Source organism: Hipposideros armiger, unplaced genomic scaffold, assembly GCF_001890085.2.
Source record: "Hipposideros armiger isolate ML-2016 unplaced genomic scaffold, ASM189008v1 scaffold_265, whole genome shotgun sequence".
In the NCBI taxonomy this organism is placed as follows: domain Eukaryota; kingdom Metazoa; phylum Chordata; class Mammalia; order Chiroptera; family Hipposideridae; genus Hipposideros; species Hipposideros armiger.
In genome coordinates this window covers 479,567-489,743 of record NW_017731615.1, presented here as the reverse complement: position 1 = coordinate 489,743, position 10,177 = coordinate 479,567, and positions in this window count along the sequence as shown.

Sequence of the window (10,177 nt, the reverse complement as noted above, 5' to 3'; positions counted from 1 at the left end):
TTAAGAAATACAAATTAGTAGTTTCAAAATAGTCAAGGGGATGTAAAGTAAGGGATAGGGAATATAGTCAATGATATGGTAATAACTATGCATAGTTCCAGGTGGGTACTAGACTAGTCAGGGAGATCACTTCTTAAATTTTTTTTTTAAGATTTTATTGGGGAATTGGGGGAGGGGAACAGTGTTGGGGAATCGGGGAAGTAGAACAGACAAGTTGCTGTCCTTTTGTTCTTCAGTCTAGTTGTGGAGGACGTTGCTTCACTGGCCCATGTTGGTATATTATCATTGCTCTTCCCAGGTGAGGCAGATCAGTCGCCAGCCACTGGATGGCCACTCACAGCAGCTCTTGGCAGCTCATGCTGGCTGCGACCGCTCACACCAGCTGCCAGCCACACACAGTAGTTCATGGCAGCCCACTGCAGTCCCACTGCAGCCTACACTTTCACGGGTGACTCACGGCAGCCCAGCTCCAGGTTAAGCTGTTGTTCACCATCTTAGCTGTAGAAGGCACAGCGTCACTGGCTCATGTAGGATGTGAACCAGGGCCCTGCTGCTCAGAGCTGGCATCCCAAGCCAACTCTTAATCAATGCACCACTCGGCCAGCCCTCAATTCTTAAATTTTATAAATGTCTAACCATTGTGCTGTACACCTGAAATTAATATAAAGTAATATTTAATTTTAACTATAATTCAAAAATTAAAAAGGGGGAAAAGGTGAAGGGGATTAAGAGGTCTAAATTTCCAGGTATAAAACAAATAAGTCATGGGAATGGCCCTGCACCAGACCCCTCCCGAAAGGCCCCAGAACCAACATACTTGGAGGTGGGCTTCAGACCACAGCAGAGTACTCCCCAATTAGCCCTACAAGTGGCTCACATAAAGGGTGGTCTAAACAGTCACTGGAGTCCACTGGGGAAAATCTCACTTAGTGGGGTAACCCCCCCCAACCCCCCACCACAGCAGCCCATAAGCTGTGGATGTGGCCAAACCCCACAGCCAATCAGCCTGAGGGCCAATCCCACTCATTGACATGCTAATAGCAATCAAGGCTCAACTATAACAGGAAGGCACACACAACCCACACAAGGGACACTTCTAGAGCACCCAGAGCAGGTGACCAGGGAGACTGTACCAGGGCCACAAAGGGGACCCACTACATAAGGCCACCATGCCAAGACTGGGAGACATAGCAGATCTACCTAATACATGGAAACAAACACAGAGAGGCAGCCAAAATGAGGAAACAAAGAAATGCATCCCAAATGAAAGAATGGGAGAAAAACCCAGAAAAACAACTAAACATAATGGAAGCAAGCAACCTACTAGACACAGAGTAAAAAACAGTGATTATAAGGATGCTCAAGGAACTTAGTGAGAACTTCAGCAAAGAGATAGCAAACATAGAAACCACAAAAAAAGAAAAAAAATCAAAATTATGAATAATAAAATGGGAATAGCTACATATCTATTAATGATTAATTTCAATGTAAATGGATTAAATGCTCTAATCAAAAGAGAGATGAATAGATAAGACAACAAAACCCTTACATAAACTGCCTACAAGAGTCTCACTTCAGATTGAAAGACACACACAGACAGAAAGTAAAAGGATGGAAAAAGTTTTTTCATAAAAATGGAAACCAAAAAAAAAAGCTGAGATAGCAACACTTATGACAAAATAGACTTTAAAACAAAGGCTATAATAAGAGACAAAGAAGGACCCAGCAATCTCACTTTTGGGTATTTATACAAGGAAACCCAAAACACTATTTCAAGGGGATATGTGCATCCATATAATCATTGCAACATTGTTTACAATGGCAAAATTGGAGGCAGCCTGGGTGTTTGTTGATGGAAGGATGCATAAAGAGGTGGTACATATATACAATGGAATATTGCTCTGCCATGAAAGGGGATGGGTTCTTGCCACCTGTGGGGGCATGGATAGACCTGGAAGGTACTGTGCTGAGTATCAGACAGAGAAAGACAATATGATTTCACTCATAAATGGAATCTAAAAAACAAAATGAACAAAAAGAACATAAACAAACTCATAGATACAGAAAACATTTTGATGGTTGCTAGATAGGAGGGGGGTTGGGGGTGTGGTTGAAAAAGGGGAAGGGATTAAGAAGTACAAAGTGGTTGTTAAAAAGTAGTTATGGGCATGTAAAGCACAGGGAATATAGTCAACAATATGGTAATAACTATGTATAGTGTCAGGTGGGTGGTAGACTAGTCAAGGGGATCACATCTTAAATTACATAAATGTCTAACCACTATGCTGTACACCTGAAATGTAAAATAATATTGAATGTTAATTGTAATTGAAAAATTAAAAAGGAAGGGAAAGATGAAGGGGAATAAGAGGTCCAAATTTCCAGGCATAAAACAAGTCATGGGGATATAATGTACAGCATAGGGAATGTAGTCAGTAATATTTTGATAGCATGGTACTGTGTCAGATGGTTGCTAGACTTTATCATGGTGATCAGTTCTTTATATAAATGTTGAATAACTATGGTGTACTCCTGAAACTAATATAATATTGTATGTTAGCTATATTTTTAAATATAAATAAAAATATAAATATAAATAAAAATTTTAAATAAAAATCTTTGAAAAAAGAAGAGCAAAAGATCTGTTATGATAGTGACCACCTATCTCTTCTGAATTTCTGGATAATTGTTTCTAATTTTCAAAACATGTCACAGCTTTGTCTTAGTAGATTCAGTTTAAGTATACAACTGCTCAGGACAGTTGTATTGACTATATATTGACTTAAAATTTTGGCTGTCCATCTTTAGAAAAATTTTACCAATAAACATATTTAAAAAGTATTCTACACCCTCTAAAAGTTCAAGGTCAAAGTTCATTAAGAGAAATCCAATTTAATCTAAGGAAACCACCAAAGTGAAGATTAACTCTCTGATAAAACAGAAGAATGTAAGTCCTCATCCAATCAATCCATCAATACACATTGTGTCCTCTCTAGCCCTTGCCAATGAGAAGGGATTTATAATAATGTAGTCAATATATGAAAATTCCCTGTTAATAAAGTAGTTCTATTTCCATGAAAGTTTATAATGAATATATTTTGAGAATATATACTCAAATGCAAGAGTAAAGAAATTGTCAAGGGGCCAGCAGAGTGGCTCAGTTGGTTAAGAGTGCGAGTTCTGAGCAACAGGGTTGCCAGTTCGAGTCCCACCTGGGCCCAAGCTGAGCTGCCGCTGAGCTGCCAGCAGGTGGCAAGATGGCACCACTGGTGAGAGCATGTGCTCCTAACAACAAGGTTGCAGGTTGGACTCCTACATGGGATGGTGGACTATGTCCACCCACAACTAAGATTGAACACGGCACCTTGAGCTGAGTGGCCGCGAGCTGCCATCAAGTGGCCAAATGGCGACTGGACTTGGAACTGTGCCCTCCACAACTAAGATTGAAGGAACAACAACTTGGCTGTTCCCCTTCCCCAATTCCCCAATAAAATCTTAAAAAAAAAAAAGAAATTGTCTAAATAATGAAGTGGAGGCACTAGTTCATATACTAAAAATACATAATTTTAGAGCAATGAGGAGCATAATTGACGGAAAACATAAAATTCTAGGGAAAGAAGTTCAGTTCTGATATGACTGAGAATCACTACTTATTCTTGAGTAGGTGAGTGACATGGTGCTAACGATGTTTGTACAAAATAAGAGTCAACTGTGTGAAAGAGGATTAGAGCAGGAGAGAAAAGCTAGAAGACTTTTAGATAGTCCAGGTGTGAGTTGGTGAAAATGGGGATTTTAGAGGGGTGGCCATGAGAATGAGACGTAATGTGAATGAAGACTGGGGAGGGGGAGCTAACCAGACTTAGTGAATGACTAGATGAGAGAGAAGAAAGAGAAGGAAGGAGGAAGAGGAAGGAGGAAAGAGGAGGAAGATGAAAGAACAAAGTCTACACTGATTATGTTTACAAAACTTTGGTTCCAGGCATGATGACAGGTAAGAGAAACCTATATCTATTGTGCAAAGTTCGTTTTAAGCTCATTGAATTTAAGATAAAAGGTAAAAATCAGGCCAGCAGCTGGAGAACACGGTGATTCTCAAACAGTAGCCAACATGCTTCCAGCACTGCATCAGAATCCCCACGGTGACTATTAAAATGCAGATTCCAAGGCTCCTCTGTAGACCTACTGAATCCCAACGCCAGGAATCTTGATTAAATGAGTTCTGATGAGAGAAATACTGAGCACACTGGAATGTATCCTCCACTGAACCAGAGATGAGATATGCATACTCTGTAGACCAAACCCCAAGTGGCTGAGCTTACCCAAAGTTCCTGAAGAGGAGAGCAGGACCTGAGCATAAGCCTGGGGGCGGAAGGGGGGAAGGGTCTCAACAGTTATGGGTCTTAGACAAAGAGGAGTCAATGAAGGATACAGAAAAAAGGCAGTTTGTGAGCTTAGCATGAATGAGAATTATACATTACTACAGGATAAAGGAGTTTCTGGTGAAAACACTACTGTGTGCTTAAATGTTGTTTTTTTTTTCCTCCAAAGTCCTAGATAACTACATTGGCGCTCTTACTACTGCTGATAGGATCCTACACAATAAGAAAAACCAATAGGTTAACAGTAGGTAGAAAGTAGTATGACTTTTAAGTCTTAACTTCCCCATTGTGACAACAGATCTTACCTCTGTCATTTTCATCATGTATTTAACAAGAAGGATGACCCAAATATACATAGCTTTGGGGTTTTAAAAAAATGATTAGGAAATGTTTAAACAGGTGCCTAATATTTTAAGTGTTGGGGGGGGATAAGGTGATTGGCCCCAAGTATGCTTTTCTTCCCAGTTATATTTTTTTCCTTTCCAGTGTGTTGTTTTTTAAAATATTTTATTGGGGAATTGGGGGAGGGGAACTGGCAAAGGGGAACAGACAAGTCGCTGTCCTTTGTTCTTCGGTCTAGTTGTGGAGGATGTCGCTTCACTGGCCCATGTTGGTATTATCATTGTGCTCTTCCCGGGTGAGGCAGTTGCTCAACAGCCATTGGATGGCCAGTCACTGCCACTCACAGCAGTTCATGAAAGCTCATGCCCACTGCCCGCCAGCCCCACTGCAGCCTATGCGAGTTGCTGGGGACTCTCAGCAGCCCAGCTCCAGGTCGAGCTGTTGTTCACCATCTTAGCTGTAGAGGGCACAGCGTCACTGGCCCTCATGTGGGATCCCAAACGGGGCCCTGCTGCTCAGAGCTAGTGTCCCAAACCAACTCTTAACCAATGTGCCACTCGGCCAGCCCTCCTTTCCAGTATTTTTAAATGTTCCTAGTTTCCAAGGTAACAGCAATTGGATAATGGGTTGTATCCTCCCAGTTTTAGACTTGTAGGCAGGCATTCCTCAGGATGTAGTGAAGGCCTCTGGTGCAAATATCCAAATGCTCTCCTTGAATTAATGAGTAAAAATATTCAATCATTGCAAACCTTAAAGCTGAAAAAGCTTCTCATGGCAACAACAGCTCTTCACACACCTGCAGAGCTTTGCAATACACATGGCACTTTCCCAAACACTTTTCGTAGATCCTTCTGTGAAGCACAGCAGACATTATTATTATTATTATTATTATTATTATTATTATTATTATTATTATTCCTATTTCATAAGAGGGTGTGGGTTGTCCAAGGGGCAGAGCTGGAATTTGAACTCTGATCATAATATCTAGGGATCTATCCAGGATACCCAAAACACACAATTAATCAAAAACGATTTTTCCCCCTTTAGAAATAAATCTGAGAGGAAGATTTGATTGATAAATGTTTTATTTGCAGATTACATTATCAAATATTTCAGTGGGGTTAGCCTTAGTTTTTCTGGTGGACTTGCAGCTTAAATTTCCTTGGGAAACAAAACCTTCAGCTGTTCTGAATGAACAGAGTTGGTGGAGGAAGTGAAACCACAGTGGGGATAAGGGGATGTGAACTGTAAATGCTTTACACAGCTGGGGTCTTGGGATAAAAACCAAACTCCTACTTACCTTACAATCCAGAAACACAGAGCCATTCCTAGGAGAAGTGAGGCTGGCCCAAGGAGTCAACCTTATATGAGGGCCTTAAAGGCTTCCTGAAGGAGTGAAGTTCCTGTAACAGGGGTCCCTGGTGAGGGGCCAGAGTATGGGTGTCTGTCACTCAGACACCATTCTGGAATGATTCAGGACAAAATCCTAGCTAGAGTAGAGGTGGCAGAGATACAAAGTTAAAACATAAAACAAAGCATTATCTCACTACCATCTTCCTGAAACCCTGGGAACTCAAGGCAACACTGTTTTGTGGCACTAGTTGTGCTGAAGTGCAGCCTGAGAGCATGCTGAGTATAATGGTTATTTCTGGAATAGCCCATGTGAGCAGAGGCCACCTTACCATGGTATAAATTGTGTAGAGTCATGGAAATATTATGTTCTTACAGTTCTTGCAGCTTTTTTCTATATTAATTTATTCAGAAAGTACTTATTGAGGTTAGACTTTGTGACAGATAGTTGGAATACAGCAGTGAACAAAATAGATGACGTCTCACTCTTTGGAAGTTTTATTCTAGTGGGGGAAAATAGGGGGAAAAAAGGGGGACGGTGAAGATAGTTGCCAAAGAAAAAACTGATGCATAATAAAGCAATGTGGCTTTGGCAAAACACAAGATGTGTTTCTATTTTGAGTGTTTTTATAAATCATCAAAAGTTCATTTGATTAATTTTAGTAGTTGTGATAGTTGAAAAACATTTCATAATGATAACAGGATCAATTACTCAAGAAGACATAGCAATCCTAAATGTGTATGTTCCTAACAACAGAGCATCAAATACATAAAGCACAAACCGTTGGAACTGAAAGGCTAAACAGAACTCCATAATTACAGGTAGAGATTTCAACAGTCCTCTCTCAATAACTGATTAAAGAAGTATAAAAAAATCAGTAAGAATAGAGATGATATAAACAACATTATCAACTAACTTGACCACTTAATATTTATAGAACATTCTAGCCAACAATTGCACATTTTTTTTTCTGTGAACATGGAATATATACTAGGCACACCATGTCATAGACTACAAAACAAGTCTCAATAAACTTAAAATAATTGCAATCATAATACAAGGGACTTAAATTAGGAAAAGAATATAAAAATACCTAGAAAATCCCCCAAATATTTGGAACCTAAATATAAACATCTAAATAATTCATGTGACAAAGGAAAAGTAAATATTTTGAACTAAGTGAAGATATAAACATAGCACATTAAAATTTGTGGGATACAGCTACAGCTGCTAAAATTGCCTAGAGGCAAGTTTAGACTTGAAAAGCCTCTTAGAAAAAAAGAAAGGTCTAAAATTAATAATCTAAATTTCCACAAGAAACTAGAGAAAGAAGAGCAAATTAAACCTACAGTAAATAGAAGGAAGTTAATAAAAAGCAGAAATCAATTACATACAAATGAACAAACAATAGGAACTAAATGAAATAAAAAAACTGTTTGGGGTTTTGTTTTTTTTTCAAAATACAATAAAGTTGATAAAATTCTAGCCAGCCAGATCAAGAAAATAAGAGAGGAAACAAATTACTAACACCAGGAATGAAAGAAGAGACCTCATTATAGATACTGGAGAGATGAAAAGAAAAAAGGTAATATTATGAAAAACTTCATGCCACTGCTTTAGGACAAAACTAGTCTTTTCCTTGAAAAAGCAGGAGCACATACACAGTTATATTTCTCTGAAACTATTGCTTTTCAGTGTAGTCTCAACCACTTATAATAATATAACTTTTAGCCAAAGTAACTTCTATCCTGCAGAGAAAATTGGGGCATAGATAATGTGAACTGTCACACCCCAGCATTTCCTCAGAGTAGCAGAGCCCATGAATTCATATAACACAACATTCTACATTTGCTAATATCCCATGTACAGCTTCTCAAAGTAGCAAAAATAAACATGTTCATTAACATGACCTAGAGATATAGTCTTTCTATAATATATAAAAATAAGCAAAGGTATAAAAGTTAAAATTATGCTTAATAATTAATACTGTAGTATTCAATCTTACTTAGAAATGATCTAGGTATCCAATGATTTTCAATTAACCCAATTTAATACCAATCCAAAATTTTATGTTACCCAGATCTTGGAAATTTACCTTCAAGCTGACATACTACAGAACATAATGACTAATGAAATAAAGTTCATCAGAACAACGATGCAATTTGGTTAAACATAAATTGACATTTTTCATAAGCAATCATTAATTAGAAGTAATGCTAGCTCATTTGATTAGTAAACCTATGAGTTTAGAAAAACATACCCAAGTATAATAAAAATGTATAATTGTATTAAATATAACACTGATAAATCAGACAAGATGTAGCTGTTTTTATTAAACCAAATAATTAAACTAGTTTAGTTTGCCAAAGATTTACCTCAATTATGTAAACTTGAATTCTTAAAATGGTCAGGACAGATTTTGCATGTCAATAAACAATCATTTTCTGTTGCTATCAATTATCTACAACTTACAGAGTTGTAAGATAGTTTCCATAGAATTGGAATCAGATAACCCTGGGGGGTTATTCTTTAGAGTATGGACCATTCAGCTGTCCATCTGGGCACAATTTTTTCCCATACAAGGTACACTTCTCCCTTGAAACCAAAAGAAAGGAAATAGGGATGTGTGTGAATATAGGTAAATTTGTAGTGAAGACAAGAAATTAAGGAAGCTCATCTGACAGCCTCTCACTTCTTTTTTTTCCAGTGAACTAGATCATGAGGTAATCTGCTACAAATAAAAAGAACTGGTTATGGCAAAAGGCTCCATGCACAAAAACATCTCACACCAGCCTTACCATAGTGACTTTCTCATTTCATTAAAGTGGGCTGTAAAACACAGGTCTTTAGGAGACATGCCGGCCCATCCTTTGAATGCCTTGACACAGGACATTATAAGAAATCTATGACTAGGCAAGTTTTGGAAATTGCTCCAGCATATTTTAGTTTATAGGGTTAGCGAGCAGAGCCTTGAAGAAATAAAGCCCAGGACCAGTGAGTTTTGACAGATCCTTGGAGTTCCTTCTAGGTGGGACATTTAGGAGGTATCCTGGGAAATCAACACGAGGGAAGGGGGTATAGTCATTAAAGGAAGGAAGTAGCAAAGGAAGGGGCCTCATGGGGAATTCAGACGTTTCACCTGATGGACAGTGTGTCTCACGGAAAGGAGACAAGAAGGAAGAAAGGGTGCTGACAAGCTGAAGCAGATATATGAAGGCAGTAGAGAGAGATGGAAACAGAGAACAATGAAATCAGAACTTTCAGGGGTAAGTTTGGGTGCTGATTACACCCTGCAGCCCAAGTTGATAACTTCTGTTTCCCAGCTGGAGTTCGCCATTTTCACACCAGGTTAAGCTAGTCATTGATGCTGTAATTCTAAGTGACTCATCTATTCCTTGTTCGAGGATGTGAGTTCTTCTTTTTAATTAGAGAAAAATTCCTGAAGCAGAAGTGACTGGTGGTTTTTGCATTTCAACTGAGTAATACCACTGAATGTTCCCTTTATGTGAATTAAAACAATAAATAAATAAGGTAAACTGCTTATCAGTGTGTGCTATCCTGTTGTTGCAGTCAAATGAGAACTCAGAAATGTGGTTGTAAAATGGCAGGCTTGAAGTCTTCGTTTTTCTTTTCTAACTGCAATTTATTTATTTATTTATTTTAAAGGTTTTATTGGGGAATTGGGGGAGGGGAACAGACAAGCTGCTGTCGTTTTGTTCTTCAGTCTAGTTGTGGAGGACGTCGCTTCACTGGCTCATGTTGGTATTATCATTGTGCTCTTCCCGGGTTAAGTAGATTGGTTGCCAGCCTCTGGACAGCTGCTCACGGTGGCTCTTGGCAGCACACACCAGCTGCCGGCCGCTCAGGCTGGCTGCAGGCCACATATGGTAGCTCACAGCAGCCCACTGCAGTGGAGGCTGCAGCCTACGCTGTAGCCGGCGACTCAGGGCAGCCCAGCTCCAGGTTGAGCTGTTGTTCACCATCTTAGCTGTAGAGGGTAGTGTCACTGGCCCTTGTGTGGGATCCTAACCAGGGTCCTGCTGCTCAGAGTGGCGTCCCAAGCCAGCTCTTAACCAACGTGCCACTCAGCCAGCCCTAGTCTTTG